A 14132-nucleotide genomic window follows, 5' to 3' on the forward strand; every position below is an offset into this window, starting at 1 on the left:
GTGCAAAAGAGCAAGAGGGGATATGGGGATGAGGTAGTTGGGTGTGCTATTTAGAGATTGGCTGTGTACAGGTACAGTGATGGGTAAGCTGCTCAGACAGCAATTCGTTCCAGTGATTTGCAGCAGAGAACTGAAAGGAAAGGTGGCCAAAGGAAGTTTTGGCTTTGGGGATGACCAGTGCAATATACAAAAATAATGGTGTTGCAAAAAAGGTCCAGTTGCCAGGACCACGAATACAAATTCCATCTTGACACCGTGACCTAGAGCACACAAAAAACTGTACATACCTCAGCCTAAACATCAGCGCCATAGGTAACTTCCACAAATCTGTGAACGATCTGAGAGACAAGTCAAGAAGGGCCTTCTATGCTATCAAAAGGAACATAAAATTCAACATACCAATTAGGATCTGGCTAAAAATACAGTTATAGAACCCATTGCCCTTTATGGTTACGAGGTCTGGGGTCACAACCAAGAATTTCACAAAATGGGACAAACACCAAATTAAGACTGCATGCAAATTATCGTAATCCATAAAAGAGCCATTAAGTTCTACAACCACCTAAAAGGAAGTGATTCCCAAACCTTCCATAACAAAGCCATCACCTACAGAGAAATGAACCTGGAGAAGAGTCCCCTAAGCAAGCTGGTCCTGGGGCTCTGTTCACAAACACAAACAAACCCCACAGAGTCCCAGGACAGCAGCACAATTAGACCCAACCAAATCATGAGAAAACAAATAGATAATTACTTGACACGTTAGAAAGAATTAACAAAAAACAGAGCAAACTAGAATGCTATTTGGCCCTAAACAGAGAGTCCACAGTGACAGAATTCCTGACCACTGTGAATGACCCTTGCTATTGAGAAAGGCCACCGAAAGCAGACCTGGCTCTCAAGAGAAGACAGGCTATGTGCACACAGCCCACAAAACAAGGTGAAAACTGAGCTGCAATTCCTAACCTCCTGCCAAATGTATGAACATGTTAGAGACACACATTTCCCTCAGATTACACAGACCCACAAAGAATTTGAAAACAAATCCAATTTTAATAAACCCTATTGGGTGAAATACCTGTGCGCGATCACAGCAGCAAGATTTGTGACCTGTTGGTACAAGAAAAGGGCAACCAGTGAAGAACAAACACCATTGTAAATACAACCTATAGTGATTTACTTTCCCTTTTGTACTTTAACTATTTTCACATCATTAGAACACATAATACATGACATATGACATATGACATTTGACATATGACAGATGACATTTGAAATGTCTTTATTCTTTTGGAACTTTTATGAGTGTAATGTTTACTGTTCATTTTTTATTGTTTATTTCACTTTTGTTTATTATCTATTTCACTTGCTTTGGCAATGTAAACATTTGTTTCCCATTCCAATAAAGCTCCTTAAATTGAATTGAGAGAGAGAGAGTCCCATGCAGACTCCCAGTCAGTCACGTCACACTCTCTCACCTCTCCTCCCCTCCCTGTGGGCCACTTCACCAGAGCTGACCTATATCCTGAGGGGGTGGCAGGCTGACTCAGGTCCTGGGTTGAGTCCCCTCTGCCTGCCTGCTGCCACCACACAGCGGCCACACAAACGGGCCCAGAGCCGTGGAGCAGCAGTGGCACGTCTGCTCGCTGCATGGGGACGAGTAGGGGGACGAGGAGGAGGGGTTTTTGTGTCTGTAACATGGACCCCATCTGGGATGGGCCCTGGCCGTCACCATGGCGACCCTCCGACACATAGGGTCTCCGTCTGGGCGATAGACACCAGACCCTGTCTCTGTCCGCGTCCTTGTCCACACTGCCATTTATCTCTACGAAGATGAAAGCATTGATTGAGGCTTGACGCATTGCAAATGCCTCATCATCATATAGCTAACACCCTAGCAGTAGATCTGTTACTGTGCAAGTGTTATTTCCTGGGTGTTTTTGATGCAAGTTTTGACACATTTTACATAGCTGTTAAGAAAGGACAAAGAGTCTGGATATGAATTAGATGCAGAAAAAAAACACAAAGCTAACGTAGCTAACAGCTAACCCGCTAACAAAGGGGCCAAGTGTCCTCTTTACTCAATGTTCCAGTAAACCACCAAGGTTTAAGCCCATGGAAAGCCTCAGGCAAGAATGGGGCTGCATTTGAAAAACAACATTGGAGCTTTGGCTTGTAGGGAACACACCACGGTTAGCGTGATTAGCGCATACATGCACTCCTGTGTCAGTCAGAGCCTACAGACAAGTACTGTCTCCACTAATGATCTATTTCACAAACGTCATCGACTTATTGGGGCACAAATAGAACAATGTTGAGGGGAGCTTGTGTCCATTCACACCAGGGTTGTGTTCATTAGGGCACACAACAGATTTTTTTGTTGTTGTATGTTTCTCAACAGAAAATGTAAATTAACGCTGATCACCATCACCATCAATACATTTAATCAAGAGCACATACATTTGCATGGAACCACACTTTACAGTGCAAGGAACCATTTTTTGTTGTTGAATACTTTGAGATATTGTCAAGGTTGTCTACACAGAACGAAATAATTTACCCTGGCTGGTGTAGCTGCTTACTGTTTGAGCAAGGAAAAAAACCAACAGAGCTGCTGGGAGGGGGGCAGAGGGAGACAAGGAGAGGGGGGCAGAGGGAGACAAGGAGAGGGGGCAGAGGGAGACAAGGAGAGGGGGGCAGAGAGAGACATAGGGAGAGAGAGAGAGAGAGAGAGAGAGAGAGAGAGAGAGAGAGAGAGAAGAAGAGGGGAAGACAGAGGGAGAGAGGAAAGGAGAGGCACATACCCAGCAGCCCTCTGTGATTGCCCTGTGCTGACAGTCCAATACTGCTGCAGCTCTGAGCGTCTTTTACCTAGAGTGGAAACACTATTGATCGTACTGCCATCCGGTGCTGAAAAGGTTTCAAAAAACGTTTTGTCTTACGTTATTTAGCTAGCTAGCTTGTGGCGTGTGTGTGTTTGTGAGTATGTGTCCTGCTGGGAGAGGAATGAAACCTTGATAGAAATTATGCAAATATTACGGACAATGGCAAGGGCTACAGGGAGGTTTTTTTGGAGGGGTAATCACACCAGGTTGAACACAATATTGGCTTCTAGCGAAATGAGCTCGCTGGGTTTTCAATGGAATTTCAGTTGTGTCATCATCTCGAATTTTCAGCGTTAGGTTTCGGTAGAATTTAAACCAATTATAGATTTGGTTTAGCTTATTTAGCATAAACACAACTCTAAATGACTGATCCTCAGAACTACTAATACTCTCAACACACCTTGGCCTGCATTCTGTTTCTGTCATGGCCTGATCTGTTTCACCTGTTCCTCTGATTGTCTCCACCCCCTCCAGGTGTCACTTATTTCCCCCAGTGTATTTATCTCTGTATTTCCTGTCTTGCTGTGCCAGTTCGTCTGTATGTTTAGTCAAGTCAACCAGAGTGTTTTTTTCCCCATACTCCTTTTGCTATTCTCCTTTTTCTAGTCTTCCCGGTTTTGACCTTCTGCCATTCTGCCTGCCTTGACCACGAGCCTGTCTGCCACTCTGTACCTCCTGGACTCTGATCTGGTTTTAAGCTTTTTGCCTGTTCTCTTGCCCACCCCTTTTGATTATTAAACATTGTAAGACTCCAACCATCTGCCTCCTGTGTCTGCATCTGGGTCTCGCCTTGTGGCTTGATAGTTTCACTGTAAAGACAGAAGTTTTACCCCAGCTGAAATTGTTGCAACCCCTATTACTAGCCTATTCAACCTCTCTTTCGTATTGTCTGAGATCCCCAAAGATTGGAAAGCTACCACAGTCATCCCCCTCTTCAAAGGGGGAGACACTCTAGACCCAAACTGTTATAGACCTTTATCCATCCTGTCCTGACTTTTTAAAATCTTTGAAAGCCAAGTTAATAAACAGATCACTGACCATTTCGAATCCCCACCGTACCTTCTCCACTATGCAATCCGGTTTCCGAGCTGGTCACGGGTGCACCTCAGCCACGCTCAAGGTCCTAAACGATATCATAACCGTCATCGCAGCCGTCTTCATCAACCTGGCCAAGGCTTTTGACTCCGTCAATCACCGCATTCTTATCGGCAGACTCAATAGCCTTGGCCTCTCAAATGACTGCCTCGCCTGGTTCACCAACTACTTCTCAGATAAAGTTCAGTGTGTCAAATCGGAGGGCCTGTTGTCCGGCCCTCTGGCAGTCTCAATGGGGGTGCCACAGGGCTCAATTATTGGTCCCTCTTTTTTCTGTATATATCAATGATGTCGCTCTTGCTGCTGGTGATTCTCTGATCCACCTCTACGCAGACGACACCATTCTGTATACATCTGGCCCTTCTTTGGACACTGTACTAACAAACCTCCAAACGAGCTTCAATGTCATACAACACTCCTCCCGTGGCCTCCAACTGCTTTTAAATGCTAGTAAAACTAAGTATATGCTCTTCAACCGATTGCTGCCCGCACACTCCCGCCCGACTAGCATCACTACTCTGGACGGTTCTGACTTAGAATATGTGGACAACTACAAATACCTAGGTGTCTGGTTAGACTGTAAACTCTCCTTCCAGGCTCACATTAAGCATCGCCAATCCAATATTAAATCTAGAATCGGCTTCATATTTTGCAACGAAGCCTCCTTCACTCATGCTGCCAAACATACCCTCATAAAACTGACTATCCTACAGATCCTTGACTTCAGCGATGTCATTTACAAAATAGCCCCCAACACTCTACTCAGCAAACTGGATGCAGTCTATCACAGTGCCATCTGTTTTGTCACCAAAGACCCATATACTACCCACCACTGCGACCTGTATGCTCTCGCTGGCCCTCACTACATATGCGTCGCCAAACCCACTGGCTTCAGGTCATCTATAAGTCTTTGCTAGGTACAGCCCCGCCTTATCTCAGCTCACTGGTCACCATAGCAACACCCACCTGTAGCACGTGCTCCAGCAAGTATATTTCACTGCTCATCCCCAAAGCCAACACTCCCTTTGGCCGCCTTTCCTTCCAGTTCTCTGCTGCAAATGACTGGAACGAATTGAGTCTTATAGTCTTATATCTCCCTCACTAACTTTAAGCATCAGTTATCAGAGTACCTGTACACAGCCAATCTGTAAATAGCACACCCAACTACCTCATCCCCATATTATTACTTATCCTCTTGCTCCTTTGCACCCCAGTATCTCTACTTGCAAATCATCATCTGCACATTTATCACTCCAGTATTAATGCTAAATTGTAATTACTTCACCTCCATGGCCTATTTATTGCCTTCCTCCCTAATCTTCTACATTTGCACACACTGTACATAGATTTTTCTATTTTTTTTCTATTGTGTTATTGACTGTACGTTTGTTTGTGTAACTCTGTTGTTTTTGTCACACTGCTTTGCTTTATCTTGGCCAGGTCACAGTTGTAAATGAGAACTTGTTCTCAACTGGCCTATCCGGTTAAATAAAGGTGAAATAAAAAATGTAATAAATAAATAAAAAACATCTCACCACCATGAAGAGTCTGGGTCTGAACTACTGACACAATCTTTTCTTTGGGCCAATCACCTTCTTATAGAGTAAATAAATCAGGTAAAATGGCCTCCTAACTCTGGACCTAGATTAAGACTAGTCCTGGTTTAAAAATGATGTTCCATGTAGAATCTCCATTGAAATAGCTTTTTAGTCAAGAACTAGTTTTACATCATCTGTGTAGGGGAAACTGGCCCTGTTCTTTAGACTAGATTGAATTATCAGTGTAGTTATTCTCCATTTGCTTTGTTCTGAATCTGAACTTTCTCATTTCATAGTCTACCTCCTCCTCAAAGTACAACAAAGTGGTGGAATACGGAGCTTTCCAACGAGTGAATAGTTCAAGTTTATTTCACATATTAACTAAGGAGCAGCTCCAAAGGCCAGGGTTCCACGAGGCCATGGGCCAAGTAAAACACAGGAAGTTGAATCGAGAGCCAAAATCCCTTGTATGGAGGTGTGGTGAGAGCTGGCCTGTGCTGGCCTATGGGCCCAGTAGTATATGGGTTTGATGGGTGAACATCTGACATATCACTCTCTGCTTTTTGATGAGGGCTACCATGGGGATACAGTCCAACAAGCCCTTGGTGGAACCACGATTGAGTTACCGAAAGACATGCTGTATTTACCAGAAAGAAGAGAGGTGGAGGAAGGGAGGAGGGGCAGAGGAAGGGAGAGAGAGAGAGAGACAGAAGAAAAGATAGCAGACAGCGAGAGAGAGTGAGAGAGCGGAGGGAGAAAAATAGAGACACAGAGGATAGACAGAAGAGAAAAGGGGAGGAAGGATGATAGCAAAGAGATAGAAGGATGGAGAGAGAGAGAAGACGATAAAAAAAGAAATAGAGAGATTGGAAGAGAAAGAGAGAGTTAGAAAGAGAAAGACAGCAGGAGAGAGAACGAGAGAAAGAGATGCACAGCTGCGCCCGTTCCCCATGCTCTCGGAGGAGCCGTCACCGGCACAGCTGCGCAGATGCTAGTGTGATCTGCTACGCTGAGCAGAAGCATTACTGCTCTGCACCACAGCACGCATACACAAACAGACAGACACCCGGCACATGCACAATATACAAATACAAACACCACATTTCAACAAGACGTTCCCACTGTAAATACAAGAAATGATTGTGCACACAATGCTCATGCACATGGGAACACTCGCTGACACAAGATCAGCTTGTCATCCACCCAAGCAGGTTGATATTTGTTGTCATGATTCTTGCCCTGGAGGCAAAACTGAGCGATTTCCGCTAGATAGGCCAGCTGCAGAGTCAAACTTGGCTATATCGTAAAGATTCATGAAAACTAAACATGTTCTGCCTCCAGGTCAAGATTCAAGACAATAAATGCCAACCTGCTCCACGGAACCGCACAGCTATAGTCACGACACACAATACACCCCCTTATACAGTAAATCCATATTGGAGAGTTGTGCATGCCTGTATGGTTTGCATGAGTGTATAGGAGCCTTGAGATAGGAATAGGATGAAACATACCACATTGCTTATCATTCACAGCAGCAGAGAAAAATGGCTGTGTGGAAAAAAAGGTAGGTCATTCAAGATCTGTATGATTTTAATTGTCCTGCCTTGATAGTAGTGCACTCTGTACAGTATAAGGTTATATTGCATTGGTATTTGAGGTTGAGATAAGTGCTGAGAGCAGGGTGAAGGGGCTACAATGTGTGAGAGAGGTGTAAAAAATAATGCTAACTGATCCGACAGGTACAAAGTAACAGGCAGAATGTGTGGCCCCAGTGGCTCCTCACAGAGACTACGAGGTGACCTTTGCTGTGCCTGAGCAGCACAAAATAACTCTACCTGTGATGTTGACACACATACTACCCGTGACACTGAGAAATGCACCTGTTGCCATGGGAGATGATGTCTGGTTTAGGAGTGTATATAACTTCTCTATGTCTGAATGAAAAGCCCTTGTCCTTGAGGAAGTGAATCGAAAGATTATTACATTATTATCCGTGACTAAGCTGTGTCCTAGCAGATCTGTGAGAAGAGATGGACAATTGTCAGGGGTTTTAAAGGGCCCAGCTATAGGGTTCTGATAGCGTTTAGCTCAGCAGGCTCACAGTTTTGAGGCACGTAGGAGACCCGGGTTTCGAACCCAGACGTTCACACTTGCCAAAATAATCAATGAAGTGGGCTCTGTACATGAACGGGACCATTAATCAGCTGAATTGGCTCTAACATTGGTTATCATATCAGGTTGGAAAGGATCTCAGCAGTTTGATTATCCCGATCCTCTCTCCGTTATCCCGATCCTCTCTCCGTTATGGCAAATGTCTCCATTTATTTTGAAGTTGCGTTGCACCTACAGAAGCACATGCTGTCCAGGACCCCCGTCGCATCTCTCCTTCTTTCTACATGTCACAGTAAGTATGTTGTTTTTTCCATATTCAGATTACCTTCCTGCCCCTTTTCCACGTCCCTCTCTGTGTCTCTCTCTCTCTCTCTGTGTGTGTGTGTGTGTGTGTGTGTGTGTGTGTGTGTGTGTGTGTGTGTGTGTGTGTGTGTGTGTGTGTGTGTGTGTGTGTGTGTGTGTGTGTGTGTGTGTGTGTGTGTGTGTGTGTGTGTGTGTTTGTGTGTGTGTGACAGACAGACAGTGTGAGATGTTGGGGAAAGTCGCTCATTGCCCCTCTCTCTCTCTCTCTCTCTCTCCCTCTCTCTCTCTCTCTCTCTCTCTCTCTCTCTCTCTCTCTCTCACACACACAGGATAAGAGTCATTAGCATACTTCCAGAAGCTTCCATGGACCAATAAACACCACAAGTCAAGCAAGACTGCTTTGAATTCATCACAGCCCCCCCTTCTCTCCCTCTCCTTCCCTCCCTCCCTTTCTCCAGTCCTTTTTGGTGCTTGTATATTGTGAGCGCTGGGCTCCCTGATGACTCACCCTCCTCCCTGATGCCTGCTATCCCACAGCACCACTACTGCCACCACCATGGACCGAAGACCAGCAACCAATGATCTGGTTTAACCTCTGCCCAATCAAGAGGCTAGGGCACCACAAAAGCACTAAACCAGGAACCTGACCTACACACAGGAATTCAATATTTTTATCCTTTGTCATTATTTTTGTAAATGAGAACTTGTTCTCAACTGGCCTACCTGGTTAAATAAAGGTGAAATAAATTATAAAAATTAAAAATTAAAACATTTCTTTTCAGACCCTCTTTTTTCCTATCTCCCCCCTCTCTCTTTCAATATCTCTCATTCTCTGTCGCTCTCTGTCTCACTCTCTCTGTCTCAGATTTCCCAAATGCGAAGCGTATCAAATTCTCCTGTGGCTCTGTGCAAGTGCATTAAAGAGAGAGGAATGTAATAGAGCAGCATAAATCCTGGGGAAATGGGAACCAGATCCAACATACAGACACAGTAAATTATGAAAATAGAGTAGTAATGATCCCAAAGCAAAGGGGCAGGTATTATTTCCATGTGACTGTGGCGAACCAGAGGGGTTCTAGGAATGAAGTGGCACTGAAATGGAAGAAACAGCACCACCTTTCACTGTATAAGTCTTTGTATAGGCATGTGTGTGCCCATGATAGAGAGAGAGAGAGAGAGAGAGAGAGAGAGAGAGAGAGAGAGAGAGAGAGAGAGAGAGTGTGTGTGTGTGTGTGTGTGTGTGTGTGTGTGTGTGTGTGTGTGTGTGTGCGCACGCACGCACGTTTTTCTAATACGCTGGGGATGCTGATTCCTCACCCATGCTGAGTCCATTAATTGAAGCTAAAGTGCAGGTCTGTGCTGATATCATGGAGTGCTAACAGCCAACGCAAATATATCAGCATTACAGGCCAACCGCCAGAGTAGCGCCATCATTTGTTCCAGCTCTATCAGGTCAGCCTTGGAAAAGCCATGAAACATTCCAGCCACTGAACAACAGCACCATTCCTAGAAGTGCACAAAGGTGTCTAAGAGACGACGACCCTGTTACTGTCCTGCCTTGTCACGGCTCAAATTCAAATCATATAAAATGTTATTTGTCACATACACATGGTTAGCAGAGTGTAGCGAAATGCTTGTGCTTCTAGTTCCAACCATGCAGTAATATCTAACAAGTAATCTAACCTAACAATTTCACAACAACTACCTTATACACACACAAGTGTAAAGGAATGAATAGCAGTTAGCAGCTAGCAGTTAGCTACAGAGATCTAGTATGCTATCCTATTGTAGTGTTACATGGGAAAGCCAAGGTCAATCCATGGCCAGAGTTGTGATCTAATGTGCTGCACATACTCACAGAGGTGGTCAATGTCTCTCTCCTTGATCATCGCCCATCTGGGGTGAGTTCATTAGGCCACGTAACAGAAAATGCAAATGATTGTTTCTTACTGGACCAAGTCCAGGTAGTCCCTCTTTGTTTTAGTTTCTTCTGTTTGGTGCCCATTGAACACGACCCTGATGTGTACGAAGCAGGAGACTTCAGCAAGGATTTCTACAGCTGTGTTCCATCATGGAGAGAACTCTCTCCCAAATTAGATTTCCCTCATCTGCTGGCATCTTGGCATTGAGCAGAACCATGAGAGACTATTGACAATAACAAACAAGCTACAGGGAGAAGCAACACAAGATCAATGACTCTCTAACAAGAACAGAGACTAGGTAATAACCATATTCCCGCCACGAGTCATGAAGGCAGTCAAATTCCATGTGACCGTTGCCAGTATTTAGGCTTCTCCAAGCTCTGATGCTGCTGATGGTCGTTAGTAGCCTACCAAACTTGCTAACTGCCTGGTACTCAGCATTCTGTTGTCCCTCTAACCATTCTGGCATCAATGCAAATGTATTCGAAAATCGAATCAAACACTTCATGAGAGCCCATGAGCTCATTTTGTGCAATATCTCAAGAGAGCATCCCTGGTCATCCCTACTGCATCTGATATGGCGGACTCACTAAACACATGCTTCGTTTGTAACGGATGTCTGAGTGTTGGAGAAATAAAAAACTAGAAAATGTGTCCGCCTGACTTGCTTAATATAAGGATTTTGAAATGATTTATACTTGTACTTTTACTTTTGATACTTAAGTATATTTTAGCATTTACATTTACTTTTGATACTTAAGTATACTCAAAACCAAATACTTTTAGACTTACTCAAGTAGTATTTTACTGGGTGACTTTCACTTTTCACTTTTATTCGAGTCCTTTTCTATCTTTCATTTTACTCAAGTATGACATTTGGGTACTTTTTCCACAACTGACTGGCATACATACGCAGTGCCTGAGTTTCAAGTTTGGGGAAGATCATTTTCCTCATAAAAATGAACCTTTCTAATAAAAGCATTACATGCATAATTGCATTTGCGGTCACTTTTGATAATGGTGTTTTCCCACTAATGTAATATTCACGCTTATAGCCTACTGCCATGTGCGCATTGCTGTGCATATAATGTGAAGAAGTAGCCTAATAGTTTTTCAACATTTTAACGATTTAATTTAACATTTAGCAAAACGTTCTGATCTGTTGCGTCAGCCACATTCCGTAAAAAAGTGTTTTTAATGCTAGTGGTTGTATTCATTTGGGATTTATCGCATCCCACAACTGTCCCAGACTATGTTTGGAATATTTATTTCTCGCACAGAATAGAATAGGTCGACCTTTGTACTATGGCGGATAGTAGATTGACATAGCCTAGTGCTTTTGAAGTTCGTTAGGCCTACTCATATTGTTGGCTGACGAAAAGTAAATGTGGACAGTTCTTCCAATATCTTCAATATGCTCCTCTGAATAGGATGAGGACGCTCACAGTTGCGTCTGGATGTGTCTGTCTTCACTTGTAGACTGTGAGAAAGACCCGAAAGCCACTGCCCGCAAAATACATGGATTTTTTTAGGTGCAAAACGACGACACAAAGGGGATGCCACAGTGAAATTCCAGGCATTATCAACTGCTTCTCAAATTGTGAATGAGTGACTGATGTGGTGTGTACAGCCTGTGCTAAAAACAAAGCAGAGCTCATGCCTTTCAAGAGATTTTTCTCAAATCATCATTGGAGTCACATCATGCAGTCTTACTTTAGGACAGCTAAAGTTACATTAATAACTCTAAATTAAGCATACAGGAATACCTATTTCATTGTTAACTTCTCAACGCAGAATAGCCGCATGTGCACAATTTTAAGCAAATCTTGTCTGCTTAATGAACTACTGTAGCCCACAACCACATGGCATAGACAGATCAGGGCCTAACATAAGGACAACTCAGAGTATGCTCTTCTGAACTTCTGAAATAGTCTACATTTTCTTCATATCATGTTTCTTTAGACCTGTCTAAAATAAATAACGGATTTATTGTGAAGGTGTAGGCTATATTACATGGATTTATTAGACTTTTGAAAATGTAGATGTTCCAAAGGTCTGCATCAGTGGCTTGTAGGTGTAGAAGCCAGGAGATGCTAAATGTGTTTCTGTTAATTAACGGTCAACTACCGTGAGAGCAACAGTTATTTGCTTGACAATTACTGACTGACGAAATTTTGTGACCGCCACATCCCTAACTGAGACAACAGTACTGCTAATGCTATGCGCTAATGCTAATACAATCGGTAACGTGTGTTCCTCTGCATATTCTCCCATCTGCTCTGAGTACTTTTGTAGAGCCCACCCAGGTGTGAAGGGCCTCTTGAACATGCACATGCTTTGTATGCTGTAACGTGCTTGATAGAGACGAAGTGAAGCTGGGGAGTTCAATCAAGTGTTGTGTGCTATTGTTTAGCTAGCATCGGTGATATCGCGCTGAAGAGCTCTGAAAATAGGCCTACTCAACTTAATGTTGGTTTGACACTTGAGGAAGGTAGCGACTCTATAGAGTAGACACAGTCCTCAACACAGACCCAGATAGCTTAGAAAGAAAAACGCCCTGAAGATTCACTCCGAATGTTAAACACTGTATCGGAGGTGCTAAATGTTTTCAAACGACACAGCAGCGCAAGCTGATTATTTCGTGGATATCGCCATTGGATATTGATACAAAGCCTCAGCTGTCCTTAAAATCCAGCATAAACATTCTCAGTCAACATGCAGCGTGGTTTAGCCTTCATTTACAATTGGTTTAATTCTGGCTCAAGCCTCCTTAGACATTTCTCAGTATCAGTACTTGAGGGAAGTTTTTCCCCCGTGACAGGGGCTGAGGTAAATTTCAGGGACTTCTGGTCTTTGTAGAGAGGACTTGGGCTGTCTGGACAGCCCCTGTACTCTGCAGTCTGTGGAGCTTGGGGTGGCAGGGTAGCCTAGTGGTTAGACAATTGGAGTAGTAACTGGAAGGTTGCAAGTTCAAACCCCTGAGCTGACAAGGTGCAAATCTGTCGTTCTGCCCCTGAACAGGCAGTTAACCCACTGTTCCTAGACTATCATTGAAAATAAGAATTTGTTCTTAACTGACTTGCCTAGTTAAAAAAAGGTTTACATTTTTTTTTTAAACGAGCTCAGCGGCCATCTCAGACTGACTGGCTGGAACACATGGGGAAGTCATCAAGCAGAGAGAGACTGGGAAACAATCTGACCATCAGCGTGAACTAAGCAAAATGATCCAGACACTCATCTACCACCTATACAGTGAGGGGGGAAAAGTATTTGAGCCCCCGTTTGCACACTGACAAAGAAATGATCAGTCTATAATTTTAATGGTAGGTTTATAAGAACAGTGAGAGACAGAATAACAAAAAAAAAACAGAAAAACACGTCAAAAATGTTATAAATTGATTTGCATTTTAATGAGCGAAATAAGTATTTAAACCCTCTGCAAAACATGACTTAGTACTTGGTGGCAAAACCATTGTTGGCAATCACAGAGGTCAGACTTTTCTTGTAGTTGGCCACCAGGTTTTCACACATCTCAGGAGGGATTTTGTCCCACTCCTCTTTGCAGTTCTTCCCCAAGTCATTAAGGTTTCGAGGCTGATGTTTGGCAACTCGAACCTTCAGCTCTCTCCACAGATTATCTATGGGATTAAGGTCTGGAGACTGGCTAGGCCACTCCAGGACCTTAATGTGCTTCTTCTTGAGCCACTCTTTTGTTGCTTTGGGCATGTGTTTTGGGTCATTGTCATGCTGGAATACCCATCCACAACCCATTTTCAATGCCCTGGCTGAGGGAAGGAGGTTCTCACCCAAGATTTGACGGTACATGGCCCCGTCCATCGTCCCTTTGATGCAGTGAAGTTGCCCTGTCACCTTAGCAGAAAAAAACCCCAAAGAATAATGTTTCCACCTCCATGTTTGACGGTGGGGATGGTGATCTTGGGGTCATAGGCAGCATTCCTCCTCCTCCAAACACGGGAGTTGATTTGATGCCAAAGAGCTCCATTTCCATCTTATCTGACCACAACACTTTCACCCAGTTGTCCTCTGAATCATTCAGATGTTCATTGGCAAACTTCAGACGGGCATGTATGTGTGCTTTCATGAGCAGGGGGACCTTGCGGGCGCTGAAGGATTTCAAACCTTCACGGCGTAGTATGTTACCAATTGTTTTCTTGGCGACTATGGTCCCAGCTGCCTTGAGCTCATTGACAAGATCCTCCCATGTAGTTCTGGACTGATTCCTCACCTTTATCATGATCATTGCAACTCCACGAGGTGAG

The 14132-nt window shown here is 43.8% G+C and overlaps 1 protein-coding gene across 11 annotated transcripts in view; it reads right to left on the bottom strand.

The window, feature by feature from the left end:
- Positions 1-14132, bottom strand: part of LOC110495938 (B-cell CLL/lymphoma 9 protein) — a 108458-nt gene that overhangs the window by 88948 nt on the left and 5378 nt on the right. For 5 of the 11 annotated variants that reach the window (XM_090208269.1, XM_036952441.2, XM_090208270.1 and 2 more), the window contains exon 2: positions 1076-1107. The exons of the other annotated variants lie outside the window; for them this stretch is intronic. The gene's annotated coding sequence lies outside the window, so the exon portion shown is untranslated. The remainder of the gene's footprint in view (positions 1-1075; positions 1108-14132) is intronic. 11 annotated transcript variants of the gene reach the window in all.

Source organism: Oncorhynchus mykiss, chromosome 18 (assembly GCF_057628025.1).
Source record: "Oncorhynchus mykiss isolate SJ-2025 chromosome 18, ASM5762802v1, whole genome shotgun sequence".
In the NCBI taxonomy this organism is placed as follows: Eukaryota; Metazoa; Chordata; class Actinopteri; order Salmoniformes; family Salmonidae; genus Oncorhynchus; species Oncorhynchus mykiss.